This window comes from Anas acuta, chromosome 4 (assembly GCF_963932015.1).
Source record: "Anas acuta chromosome 4, bAnaAcu1.1, whole genome shotgun sequence".
NCBI classification, from domain to species: Eukaryota; Metazoa; Chordata; class Aves; order Anseriformes; family Anatidae; genus Anas; species Anas acuta.
Window position 1 is genome coordinate 62,440,418 of NC_088982.1, and position 14,602 is coordinate 62,455,019.

Sequence of the window (14,602 nt, forward strand, 5' to 3'; positions counted from 1 at the left end):
TGTGTGTCTCCTGGAGGTTGTGTGCTACTAGTCAGAGGTGGATTGAGAGAGTAAGGTGCTAGATCTGATAACAAAACGCAAACTGGGGATTTCACCCAAAACAGAGTGAAACAGAGATCCAGGTAGCAAGACACAGATAGTTTCCCTCGTGGTTTAACTGCAACTGTATGCAAGAACGGGCTCAGCATCTTACGACCAGTCAAGGCCTAGGCTGCCCTGTATGTGTAAGATGGCACACCACTTGAGTATCTTCACTCAGCCAAGCCACTTCATTGTGAGGCTTCAAATCCTCTTTCCAGGTCTTTTCCATTATGTGAGACACAGTCCTCAGGGCGTGTGAGGTAACCAGTGTACTACAACCAGAACAAAGGGTTCCTTGCCCCTACCTGCCCATTATGCTTACCCATTGCCTGCAGAACATGATGCCATACAGTCAACAGTAGCAAAACTGAAGTCTTTCTTCATTTCCACAGCAGCAGTCTTTTTTCTGAGTATCATTGTAATAGATGTACATGTTATGATTCCTATGGCAGAGGGACCACAAGCCTATAGCAATCAGTTCTGAGTGTCCCATTACCAGTGCCCCCAACAAATGCTGTCGTTGCACCTTCAGAACCGTGAAGTGACAGGATCCCTAAAGTCACATGCCAGCACACGTGCTTAATCAAGCCCTACTGATAATAGTGGCCATGCAACTTGAGTCCCAGGCTGGGGACTGTCTTCTCCTTTAGCTTTCTAAGAATTAAGCTAGGCTGCCATGCTATGAGATGAAGACTCTGACAGCTACATGCACCAACGGCTCCTGCCGGAGAAGCCCAAGTTGTATGCCGTTGCTCAGGTCAAATGCAACTGGCAATGTGTACTCAAGTGTGCAGTAAGGGTTACAACTGTTCAGCAGTAACCGAGAGGTCTGATCCACTGAAGTCAGTGTTAATTTTGTTGACATGATTCACAGAACGGTTCCACCAAAGTCAACTGACTTGGAAAATCTCAGCCCAAGAATCACAGCTGTTCCCTGGTTTTCATTTTAAGGCTCTGCTGCTTGGCAGTTCTGTTTTGTTTGTTTCTTTTTTTATTATTATTTTATTTTTTTTCAGTGCACATCAATTTAAATATGATGATTTCATTTCAGGATGATCAGGCCAGCTGTTTACCTGAAATCTGATGTTTTATGTTTCACAACTGCAGTAGGAACATTTAAACACATGAATACATTGCAATGCTTTGCTGCCCTTGTTTACGTTCTCAAACCCTGATGCAAAAACATGGGTATCAGCTGATACCAGGAGACACATTTTCATGAGCCCTTAATGCCTGTCAACAGAAAGATTGCATTTGAAAGATCTCACTCTACTGAGCAGACTTATCCTTTGGGATCAGTGTTACTTCAGCTCTTGTTAAAGTTTGAACAACACCTAGGAACCAAAACATACCCAGGACATTTCAGCACAATGCAGCCCTCTTCTGGTTCAGAACCTCTAGCATAACAACATAACATATAGACTATCTTGACCAAAAATGTAAATATCTAAGCACAAGACTTTCAAGGTGCTTTTGGCTTGCATAGTACACATTCTCTAGCATATTCAAGACTCATCACGGTCTACATGCCAAAACTATTCCATGTCCTGCAAAGGATGTGTTTGGCAAAGTCAGTTCACTGCTTAAAAAAAAAAAAAGGCAAAAAAAAAAAAAGGCATCTATTACATAGATCAAAGGAAAGGGGATGGGCAATAAGAGTCTGAATTGCTTCATGTTTTCATCTGAAACCGCACACAGCAGACGTTTTTTCACAATGCCCTTGCAGGATATATGGCATTGTGCTAAATGGGAAGACATGAACGTTCAGGAGAATAAAGGCAGTATGAGCCAGATGAAACTGTTAATGGCTTTGAAATTGGAAAGGCACACTGTCAGTCAGCCTAGGTCAAGTCAGGGTGGTAAAGTGTGACAAGGCCCCATCTCTACCCTGCCAATCAGTCAGTCTCTCAGCAAGGCCACTGGTCTTTTCCTCTTGGAATTGGTTTTTAATGTGCTAGTCCCGATTTTATTTTTTAAGCACACCTCTGACCATCTGAAATTTTCCTTTCCTTCACTCTCTCTCCACTTTCTTTTATGCTCTCCCCTTTGCCTTTCAAAAGCTCATTTTATCCTGTTTCTGGTCTTAACTGGAGAGACTTAGAACAGCTTTTTTTTTGATGTACTTGTTCAGGAGGGGCTTCCTAAAAATCTTTTGTCACAGTGTCTGCTTGTATGATATTAATTCAGAGCAAGCATGCCAACATGCATGAAAGTCCCAGACCTGAAAGGCTAAAGAGTTAAGAACTATAAGCTCTTCAGGGCAGGAAGGATATCTTTGAAGGAGATGTATTGATAGGGACTAGCACTCTGGAGTGGCTGTTTTGCCTGAGTTTATTCAGTCACTTTTTGAAGCCTTGCAAGTTTCTAGCATCCACACCGCCCTATGGTGACAAGTTCCACAGACAAACTGCGTATTGTACAAGAAAGCATTTCCTTATGCGTGCTTTGAACCTGCTCATCTGCCAGGCTGCTGCTCCTACAGCACCTGTTCCATACCCTGATCAGACTGTACACTTTTTCCTGCCTGCTGGATTTCAGAGGCTGGTACGTCAACTGAGCTCTTGCTACATCCCTGGGCTCATGATATTAATATTTATTAGTGGCATTTCTGGTTGGGCTTGGCAAATTTGCTCTGAAAAGACAATATACCAACACATCTTCCTAAAACACAGACTATGTTTAAGTGCCTTGCCCTGATCTGACAGTGTCAGCAGGATAAAGCACAAGAAAAAAAGGAAAAAAGGACACTGTCGGCACAACAGCCAATTGCCAGCAGTTTTAAAAGGTATTGTCTACAGTCATATTCCTACTTTATTGCTTTACATGCATTCGTAGCCCTCCAAACTGATAAAAGGAAACGTAAGCCCTCAATGTCACAATCTATAAGCTAATCTTACTAACAAAGAACAGAAAAGGATGAGTTCAAGAGGAGCAGAACTTCTCTTTCTATTCCTAGGAAGCAGCCAAACAGCATAGCTGTGACCTTTCCTTAGCCATTTGCTTCTCCCTCAGTTGTGTTTCTGTGTCACTTAGCAGTCGCATACATAATGTCAAGAGGCCTCAGCCATGGAAAGCTGCAGTGAGCCATGAGCCATTCCAGCTTTAATTAGGTACACAAACTAAAGCCAGCAGTAATGTGTCTGAGGTACCACTAATATCACAATCACAAGTGCTTGCACTTAGCGAGAGCAAAACGTTTCATGAGACATAGGGAAATCTACTATGTCATAAAGAAGCAGATTCGGCTTTCACTGGTGTTGTTTCAATTGGCAGATACCCACTCTGTTCATCAAAGACCTCAGGGTTTTCCTTTCTCCACCCTGCCTTTCCCACCTAAACAGTTCTTAAGGTTTTCGAAAAGGTGCTGAGATGCAAACATGATGTAACTATCCAAGCAGCTCCAGCAGCACTCCCTGCATAGGAAATACATTTACTTTGGAAGAGTTTCTGGCTTTGTGAATAATTAAAATATGCATAATTGAATAATTATTCTAATAACACATGGAATCCTGATGATATATCAGGCTAGGCAGTAAGGTGCTCAGCTAGGCCTCACTCTGCTCATAGAGAAATAGTAAGCCAAATTTAACCCATGTTCAGTTATCACAGATGGTAACTGTTTTTAAAACCATGGCTCTATAGCATATCTTTTAAAGGACATTTAAAAATGTTACAAAGGAACTTCAGGCCAGCTGTCATCCGTGTCACCTGTCTGGCAGGCTGCTGGCCAAATGCTTTTGGAGATGCGCTCTCAAATGGCAAAGAAGGTGGCAAAATGGAAGTGGGTAACTGAATCCATTCCCCTCAGCCTCCAGCTTCAACTAGATTAAGGTGACAAAAGCAGAAAAGTCTAGACTTAGCTCCTGGCTAGTCTGTGGTTTGGCTGCACTTCCAATGAACTCATCAGAGACATATTCATATGAAACAGGCTCTTTAGTTTGGAACGCCACTAGCAGTTTAATCAAACTAGTTTGGCATCTTGCTGATGATAAGCTAACTCCTCAAACCCTCAAGAGGGTGAGCAGATCAGGTTACCCTCATCTCATAGGTACATACAGCCAAAGTTGCTCCTGATCAGCTTCATTTTTTCCCAATTCATCATTCATCCCTCGTGCTTTATCTTACTGAGGACTCTTTATCTCATCTTCGGTACTGGGTCACAATCAGATGCACATTAGGGTCAAAAAATATAAATACTGAGAAACCATTCTCTGCAAAATAATTTGGGGCTTCTACAATACTTCATGTTAGTGGAGAAAAGTACAATAAAATATATTTTATTTCAATGTTGCAGCTGTTTTTGCCCACGGAAAAACAGCCTGAACTTCCAAGAGATGATTTGAAGGTGGACTCACACTGTGGCAGGAGGGACTCAGAATATAAATGTGTATTCTTGTTTTCCAAAACAGTTTTTCATCTTAGCAGTTTTAGGATTGAATCAGTTCTCGTACTTTAGCAGAATTTTACTTTTTTCAAAATGAGGCATTAATGAAGCGTGATTTTTCTCGTTTTGCTTTTGTTTTCCTGAAGAATTTTGATACCAAGAAATTTTTACTCTGTAAACAATGATGCAAGTGAGGACAATTCAGATGCTTTTGTGAATTAACAAAATTATCTGACAGGTGCAGCCAATACTGACACAAACCTAATGGGTCCCAGCAAAAGCAGCTGAAAAAATATCCAGAAAAATCTTCACTAGTCCTTTCATCATTTTTGGTAGCCCATAGAAAATTCTTAAGCCACAGTATTTTAGAGCTTTTTAAATGACATGGGGTTTATAGTTTCTGTGAAAACCATAGACCATTTTTTAAAAATCAAAATCTGAAATACCAATGAAAAAATCTTATTTCAGTGTTTGTTCCTGACAGGCCTAAGTGAAAAGAATTGAAATTTCATGACTCACCGCAGATGAACTGCACAATGTTTCTTATCCACAAGATTCAGTTCAGATTTAGCTTCTATGGTTTGACCAGACATTCATTCCTGCAGCTGAAAAACACAGGTAACATTACAATTTTTCCACTTCATTTTCCTGGTCAGTTGTGTGTGTGATATTTGGTCTCAGTTGTGTGTGAAGGACTTGTTTGCGTACTAAACTGACTTTTCTGTCCAGGTCTGCCCCTCCGGAATTCATCATGAGTATTTAGTGATACACAAAGAGGATATAAGAAGTGACACAAGGGGGCTAGGTGCACAAGGTAGGAAGGAGACTCTACTCTAACATCCTCTATACTGTGATTCAGGACACAGAAGGCTAGGTTATATATTCTTTTTAATCTTTTTTTTTTTTTTCCTTCCAGAAGTGGAATTTAATCATATTTAAGCCATGGCATGCAGCACATGTTTAATAATACTGTTGTCCAAAAGAAAGGGTTTCACTGAAAAATTAGTTTTGCATAGGAAAAATATTCCTGGTGAAACTGCTTATAGAAGGGAAAGTGTTTAAATGTTTGTTGTTGTGTTTTGTTTGTTTGTTTGTTTTTAAGCAGAAGACAAAAAATTACATGAAATGATGATTCAGCATTTGGAAACACCAAAAAAAAAAAAAAAAGCTATGTTTAGAAGCAACTGTCTCTTTATTAAGATAACAGACTTTAAGTGCATTTTTTTTCTCTTCCCTTGCAGAAAGGTCACAATTTAATCTCATTTTGGATTTTTTTTCTCAGCTCACTGAACAGATACCCAATATAACACCTCAGCTTTCTATGTTTAAGGATCAACACCACTTACTGTTCAATGTAATCTCAAAGGCTGACCATGTCTTAACTGATCTGGCAAATTACCTGTCACTTCCCACCAATTTTCTATTAAAGCAAATCCTGATTCAGCAAAGTAATTAAAGCTTGTACTACTAAGCACATGCCAAACATTAAGTATTTGTCAAGTTCCACTATGACCAATAGTGAACTAGTGTTTCAGAGTACAAAAACATTCTCCGATTTCAATATAGAAACAACCAGTCTTTAACAGGACTTCTCTTTGGTATTAGTTCAGCTCAAAAACTGAATATGGATTGTCACAGAACCAAGTAACAGAGCTGGTCCTAATCTCAGTGAGAAACCCACTGCTTGATAAAAGGCATCAGGAGAGAATTTGCCTCAGCATTGGCTATGTAAGAGGTGCACTCTAGCGGCACAGACACTGAAACACATGCTCTGGACTGCCTCCACACCTCAGCCCTGCTGCTTGCACGCAGATCTGCAGAGATGTTTTGGGTGCCTGGTGGATTTGACAGGCTGGAAGTCACTTAGCATGCCCTCCAGCCTGAGGTCATCCCAAATGACATTCCTGTGTGTGATTAAGGCAGAAGTCTGCCCGCAGTTTCTACTGTATTACTTCTATTTATTTTTATATTTATTACTGTATTATTTTACTTGCCTCGCTGGGTCAGAGAGCAAAGGCATGCACAGGCTGCACTGCAGACTGTTAAACCGCCATGAAGTCTGGGCTGTCAAGATTACAAACAGCTTATTTTCTCAAGACAACACAGCTCTGCAGACCCCACTTCTTTTTAGATCACTAAAAAGTTACCACTAGTGACCCCTGACATCTAAAATTTTCCTAAATATTAAGTGCCTAAACAGGACCTGAACCTCCTAACATCTGTCCCAAGAGCACCTGAACGTCAAGCTAGTTAAATCTGCACTGATGCAGAGAAGTCATCAGCAGAGCCACAGCTGGAATTACTGCCCATAACAGAGTTACAGTGAGGCTGAAGATCAGTCCCTGTATTTGAATAACCCCAAAAGGACCTTGGATAAAGTCCAAATCTCCCCTGACAGAGAATAAACTAGCTGTTCACAAATGATTTGGGGAAAAAAAATAATGCAAAGGACCACTTCTATGACAGTCACCTACATCTCAACTGTCAACATGATTCTGCCACTGCTTTCTTTGCAAAACATCAAAATATCTCTTTACGGGGGAAGCATTAGCCATCTTTTTGAAATGGCATCAGGGGAACGTGTTCTTCTAACTTCAGGTACCCCAGGGAGAAGCTAAGGTTGAACTCTTCTGCTGGCATTCAAGAACCAAAGTGACCTCTGTCTTCTGCTTCAGAGAAGACTCTTTTTGTGCTTAGTATTCCATGGTCGTGATCATTATACTTTAAAAACAAACAAAGAACAGCAAAACAGATTTTTTTTTTCCTATTACCATACAGCTGTAGATCAAACATCATCAGTCAGGTGCACAAATAAAGCATTCTGAAGCAATTCTTCATGCACCTTGTACTGTTTGCAACTATTCAAGCTGTTGGCTTCAGGCAATAATTTGCTTATGCAGGTGCATCAGGTTTTCCTGGGACTGCACAGGCTGGAAAGTGACTCTGAATAAAGGAGAGATGAAATCCTACAGCTGTAACAGAGCTGGGCCAAAAGGTAGGGCTCTGGACTGACAGGGACTATCGCCTTCCAGCCATGCCTGTAGAAAGACCTACCTTAAATATCAGAGGAGAGTTTTCATTTCAGTAATTGATTGATACATAGCAATGCATTCAGTAAAGGCAAAGGTGATAAAATGGCTGAGGATATAGTTTCATAGCTGTCGCACTAATCTAAACACAGGTATTTTTCCCTCGAAGGAAGGAAAACCGTTGAAAGAAAATAGGAGGAGAAAGGGAGAATATCAAAGATATTCCCATTTAAATAAAGCCTATTCTGCAGATGCTAGAGTGAAGGTGCATAACAATCCGTACAGCTGACATGTTTTCCTCTAATTGTCATCCTTGTTGTTCTTTTATATCAAGCTCACATGCCATGAGAAGCAGTGAGGAGAATTTCATATCTGCTAATTATTACCATGATGTTATTAATTTAGACTAAGGATAATAAGATAGGGTGTGTGCAGGAAGAATTCATTATGAAATTAATTGCTCTGACTAGGGTCAACACATAAGATAAGGTTTATAAAGCATTTCAGAAACAATTAGTTTTGAGGGCTATTTGGCTTCCTAAGACATGTAAATCTGCAGCATGTAGTTTACATTTCTCCCCCGCCCCATTCATATGCTAAGTCCTCTGATAAACGCCACTTGTTCAAAAGAAAATTGAAATCAGTGGATTGAAGCAAAGCTGGATAATGAGGTATTATTGATATATTCTGTAAATGCTTCAATTATTCCTGCCTTCGGTTTTGAAATTATTTCACAGAAGCAAAAAATAAAAAATGGCTTTTTACAAAGTCAATTTTAATCTCTCCATTGCATTTGTGGTTGTTGTCTTTTCCCCTTAATAGCCATGGAAAGGACTTGATTATAGTTATCTTTCTGAATATACTGTGGCTCTTTGTAATTTCTTTCTCTTGACTCTCAAGGGCTCTCTCAGAATGGTACCCCTCAGTTATGTGAAACACCTGTTTCCAATTCATCTCCATAAATGAAACTTAACATGGCTTTGTGTCCTTGCATCTCAAATACACTTTTCTTTCACTCCTCTCAAGCCTTTAAAAAAAAAAAAATCTGACAGAAGGAGCTTGCAAAAATATACTTTACACAAGAGGCTGGGCATTCAGGATGTTCTTTACCATGATGTCTGCAGCACTCTGACTCCATTCCCTCCCTAAAGCAGACGAGGTGGGCCCTCGATTTCCCATGTGATCCCATTCAGTCAATCCTGACAGTGTTCACAGAGCCTGTCCCAAGGATGGGCTGCTTACGGCAGACAGACAGTTTAGTTAAGTGGCTGGTTCTGGCCCAACAGCAGTCTGCTCTCTGCCAGGACACAGAGCAGCAGCATTCACCACACAGCTGCCCATTCACCACACAGTTCCCAACCATCACCTTCACCCACCACTCTGCCTTCCAGCACTGTATGAACAGCCTCGAGGCACCAATGCTGTGCAAAGAAAGCATCCCTGACACTGCATTTCATTATTCTATGCCACAGCTTCTTCCTTTGTTTTTTTTCCACCTGATGTCACCCCGCGGAATCTGGAGTACCCATTCCAGCACTTGGCAGCATAAACAGGTGGGGATGAAGCCCCAGTGCCTTCACATAATAAAGGCAAAATCACTTTTTGTGATGGATCAGCATGGGAGTGACTGATGTATCCCCATGGCACAAGGAACACCCCCCAAAACTTCCCATGTCAGTGCTCTGTCCTTTGGATGTGATGGGAATTTTGGACAGCAACAGCAATGCAGTGCACTGCAGCAGGGGATATGCCACTCAAACAATGCCCCATATCACAGCAGGCTAGGCTCTTTCATGAGTCCAGTACAATGAAAAGAAAAGAAAACATGGCTTATACAAGAGCAGGCAGCCCTGCCGCTCAATACCAAGCAATAAAAATCAACTGAATGATCAATAGGTTTTTCTGTCCACCGGGGCTTTGAAGAGTCTGCTGTCGTGCTTTCTGCTATAAATAGCACTTGACAAACTTAAAATGGTTAATCACTGTGAAATAGTCTCCTACAGAGACAATGCACATCTGGAATAACAGCATGCAATTCAGGGTCTGCGGGGTCCCATGCCATTAAACACAGAACTTCAAATTGAGTTTTCACCGCAAAAATGGAGCCGTCTCTTTGACATGCTCACATCAGCTCTGGTCCACTTGCTTCCCACATTGCTGACAGCAGACAAACTCCAAAGACCTCAGGGCATGCCTTAAATCAACCACAGCGTTCGCTTGTTTACGGATGAACGTACTCTCCCGGTGGTAGAGAAAGAGTGCTGGACCACCCTCACCTCAACTTCACCTTCAAACCCAGAATGAAGGCTGGATGGCATACAGGAGAGAGGGAAGAGGAAAAAATGACCAATCGACCCATTCCAGGCTATGAGGGCTCCAGTGTAAAATAAGCTGCTTTGTGACATAGAGCAGAAAAGAAAATCTTCAGCAGGGGAAGAAAAAGGAAGAAATTCATTGCAAACATGACCAACTCCAACCGACAGCTTTGCAAGGCTGAGGATGCAATGGAGATGTACAGGAAAGTAAATGCCTCCTTTGTTATCAAGGCATTGTTCACCACACATATTTCATCCTCGCCTGCTAAATGAAAGCAGCAGTCTTGCCTGAGCTGGGGACACATAACATTCACAGAACATTCACCCTGAGGAGTTGGCCATCTCAAAAGGAGGATCCATGACACAGGAACACTACGTGGCAGCTCTACCTGGCCTAAGTTGCCTTACACTCTATGAAGAGTCTAACAAAGGAAATAATGCAAATAGATTTCGTCCTTTGGGGACATTTCAGGGCCAGTCCTCAGGACCAAATCCCACCTTTTTTATGCTCTCTCTTCAATTTTTGAAAGACCGCTGTGGAAGTCTTGCCATGAACTTGTGAAAAAGAAACGTTAATTTGTTAGCACTATGCTATCTTTCATTATGTGGACAAGAACGTAAGATGTGAGGGCTGGAAAAGAATCTGTAGTGCACAATCTCAGCATTCAAGCTGGGTTGCTTAAAAGCTAAGCCTGTGCTGACACTGCCAGAACATGCCAAATCACTCCTGTTTCCTATCTATAAGGTCTGGGAGCTAACAGTGCTCTGCAACACCCAAACACAGTAAGAATTGTCTGTTGCTGAAACGGAACAGTATCTCATAAAAAATGCACAACTATGCACAAATGCTGATTAAAAACAAAAATCTGAGAAGTACCAGTGGGCATTTTCAGTCTGCTTTTGCAAGATGCATGTATAACCTTTTAAAGCAAGGGGTTAAACATTCGACCTTTACTTTGAGCTTTCCCATCTCTGAAGTGTTTCCACAGACACCTAATACATGAGCCAACCTGACCTTTGAAGAGTGCCCTATTGAGTTTTCAAATATTATCTAACTGTAGCACTTTATCCCTAACCTGTTCTTGGCTTCTGTTTCCTATTAGTATTATGAATCCAGAGTTTTCTCCCTGTACAGGCAAGGTCTTTGCATTTTTCCTTTAAACTTCAGGAGATCAGCAATGCAGCCTGCCTTTGCTCTCACAAAACCAAAGAACCACAACAAAAGCACGAGCACTACAACAGCTTTTTCAACCAATTCCCTACTGCTCTTAGCACCCCAATCTCCCATATCTGTTTCTAGAAAGACTGCACGTGTAATAAGCTTATCTTTAGCATTTCAGTGATGACAAGCTGGAAGACAACTCAAACACGTGGGAGAGCTTTGCTCAGCTACCTCTCAGCCTGCTACATGGGTAGCAAAGGCCATGACAAATTGCTCCCCTGACCTACAAACATATCCCAGCACACTGCCAGGGATTTCATCTCTACAGGGGCATTAGATCTACTGGACCTGTGTTGTTATTCACATTGAAAATGCTGGGATTATGGTTTACATTTCAGGGAAACACCCCCAAGTTACAAGAGCTGGAAGTGCTGGGCCAATGACCTCAAATGAAGAGATGATAATTGACAGCAGCCACAGCAGCAGCTTGGCAGAACATTACTGATTTAAACCAGTGGAGGATTTCACCCATTATCCCTAGAAGTATTCCACAAAAATACAACATTCCCTTTGGTCGTCATCATCTCAAGCAATTACTGCACTAAATTCCCAAGAAAGGATTTAGCAATATATATTTTAATCTCAAGGTGACTTACTGCCTGTTTTTCCATAACTAGAGATGAGCGGTTTACTTCAACAGCTGTTATTAGTGGTGAAAAAGAATAGGCAGTGATCAGACTTTGTAATTGAATGGAGAAGGTAATTCACACTCCAGTCATCTTGGAAATTAAGCTTTTCATTAGAAAAAGGAAAAGGTCTGGAAGGAATAACTAGCTTCTGTGCACAGTGATACATAAAGTAATCTGGAGAATAATAGGGGCTATTCCTTTTTCCTTTGTTTTGGGGGGAAACAGAGCTAAATCCCAGCCAGATCTCTGGCACTTCCCAGTTACTTGGCTTATTTTTCATGACATCTGATTTTAGTAGGAGCACTGTGTACTCTGGCTATAGATCAGGTGACTGTGTGAAGAAGTAGAAAGCCTCAATTTTAAACAAAAGGCTTTGATTTTGATACAGAGTCAGCAATTTCCAGGATGAGACTGAAATCAGTGGCCCACAAAGCTAGGCTTCCAAATGAATAGATGGGAAGTTGGTTCAAAGCCCAAAGATTTATTTCACAAAAAAAAAAAAAAAAAAAAAGTTTTGATACCTTTCAATAAAGTTCCGAAATAAAGAAAAAAAGACCACTTACATTTTAAGCTCCACTTCCGTACATACAAAATTTTACATTTTGAAGTAACTTGGAGGGGTGATCTTCAAGGCAGGAAAGGAAATTGAACTGTGGATTTTCAGAAACTCGTGTGGTTTAGTTTCTCCTTCTACTTTATCTGGTTGCTAAGTTTATGGCAAGAATAAATGAAGACGGATAACCTAAGGGGAAAAAAAACTGCATTGCAAAAACACTTGAGCCAAATGAAAAAATAAAGTTTGTCTGAATAAGAAGCTTCTAAACTTAATATGACCTAGAAACTGCACATTCCCCTGTAGTCCCAGCAGCTCTAATTAGTTGAAGAAACTGTGCATTATACCACATAACCTTCAAATCATCTCTTTGAATTCACTCTTTGCCTCTAAATCTCAATGGTTTCCCAAGTGTTTCCTTGTCTCATTTCATAGAACTAATGAAACAACTCAATCAAGCAGCAGGCTTTCATACGTGAGCAGGTTTTGCCTGGATTCTAGACTGAAATTAGAAATAAATTACAACTCCTTGCTTTGTTCCTTGAAATAAAATAAGCGTCAGTGCCATGTCCTCTTTCTGACTCATAAATGTTTTGTCAGGTACTCCTCTTTACTCAAAAGAACATTTTCACATCTCAGGAAAAGAGTTTTGGCACGGAAATCCAAAATACTTTGTTTCTGATGCACAGCTATTTGAAATGTGTAGCCCCTCTCCAGCTTTAGTTTTGGAGATGGGGTATTTTGCTTTGGAATTTGTGTGGCATTTTTAGAGTTTCGTCTGCCCTTCTCCTTGTTTTCTTCCATTCATTTTAATTAAAAGTAGTAAAGTACAGTTAAAAATCACTATTTATCGAAGTTATTACCATTGCCAAGTCTTCTTCTGGGAAAGAAGCTCTGGGAGTTTAATATTTTTGAAATATCAATCAGTAGGATTCAGATTGTTAAGGAGACATAAGGAACCTAACTTCCTTCTAAATTTAGGATCTAGGTGGCTCAGTTAGCTATCCAGAATTGTCAGTCTCATCCCTGTTTATCTTTCTCCCTTACTCACCAAAAACTGACCCTAGTTAACAACAGTCATAGTTGACATAGTTAACAACAGTCAAAAAGCAGTCATAGAGATTTGTCAGCTTTATGTATCAGTGGCTTGAGAATAGATGTTAAGTGAAGAAAAATTAAGTCTGTTTTTCTACAAAAAATAATTTAACATTGCTTCTCTAAAAAATAGTCAATTAAATGCTTTAAAACACCACTAGGTTTTTGCTAAAAAAAAAAAAATCCTGCAGAGCTTGTGATTTTTTACTTAAACTAAAGAATACTGGGCAAAAGGTTCACTGAAAGAATGTGGTCAGCCCCAGATGCCAAGAGAACTTCTATGTTTGTCTTACTGTTACTGATGTAGGGATAAATACATAATGGGGTAAAGGAATTACATATCAGCAAAGACTTGTCTGTGTGCTTTCTGAAACAAACAAACATCTTGCAATTGATGACAAGAACTACAAGAATGCGAGCTCACTGTCTGCAGCATTATAACCCCTTAGTGCCACAGCAGAAGAAAGAACAAAGGAAAGCAGAAAAGGAAGAGATGAAAGCGCACAGAAACCTGAACTAAAGGACCTGCTAGGAATTTTCCACCAGGAGAATTCTTCAATGGAAAGCAACTTCCACAAACACGCAAATTGCATTTTTAAAGTAACTATTTCAGCTCCACAGTAAGGGAAATCGCCATGAAGTTACCCGATTTTGCCAATTTCAGGCACACAAAGGATCTTTGTTTTAACTTGTATACCACAATTATTTCATTTTAAATCTGTTTTTGTCAAAATCCATTCAGTAATACCTCCAAACAGGCCAGGGAATTCATGCTGCAGCCCAAGAGATACAGCTCACTTGAATACCTCAGCTGGTGGCACTGGGCCTTAAGTTCCCAGAGGGCTGCGCTCAGGTTGATTACAACTCCATGCTCCTTTAGTTCAAGGGTATACTCATCAATTATCTCCAAGAACACACCACATTATTTTAAAGAGACCAAAGACTATTTGACAATTTATAACTGCAATACACCTGTTTTGGATTCAAAAGTTTTCAACATTTCAAATTCTACTTTAGGGCAAAGACAAATGCTCAAAGACTGGAACATCCCTTAGGAAAAAAAAAAAAAAAAAAAGCAAGCAACAAAACCAACAGATTTTGCTTAACCATACCCTTAATTTGACCTTCTTGGGTAAGCTTTTCTTTTGACAACCAAACACCCATCAAATGGAAGCAAACCCAATGGTTCAGAACCAACTGAAATGCCATTCAGCTCACAGCTTTGACAGCTTCTGCTTTCCTCAGTGTTCTTGGAGGAATGTTATTCAGAGAAAGTGCAGAGGGTAAATTTGCT

The 14,602-nt window shown here is 40.4% G+C and overlaps 1 protein-coding gene across 1 annotated transcript in view; it reads right to left on the reverse strand.

Moving 5' to 3' along the window:
* The window catches only part of LOC137855324 (maestro heat-like repeat-containing protein family member 2B), a 79,741-nt gene that overhangs the window by 48,550 nt on the left and 16,589 nt on the right, over positions 1 to 14,602 (reverse strand). Inside the window, exon 3 of the mRNA XM_068679362.1 lies at positions 4,985 to 5,070. The gene's annotated coding sequence lies outside the window, so the exon portion shown is untranslated. The remainder of the gene's footprint in view (positions 1 to 4,984; positions 5,071 to 14,602) is intronic.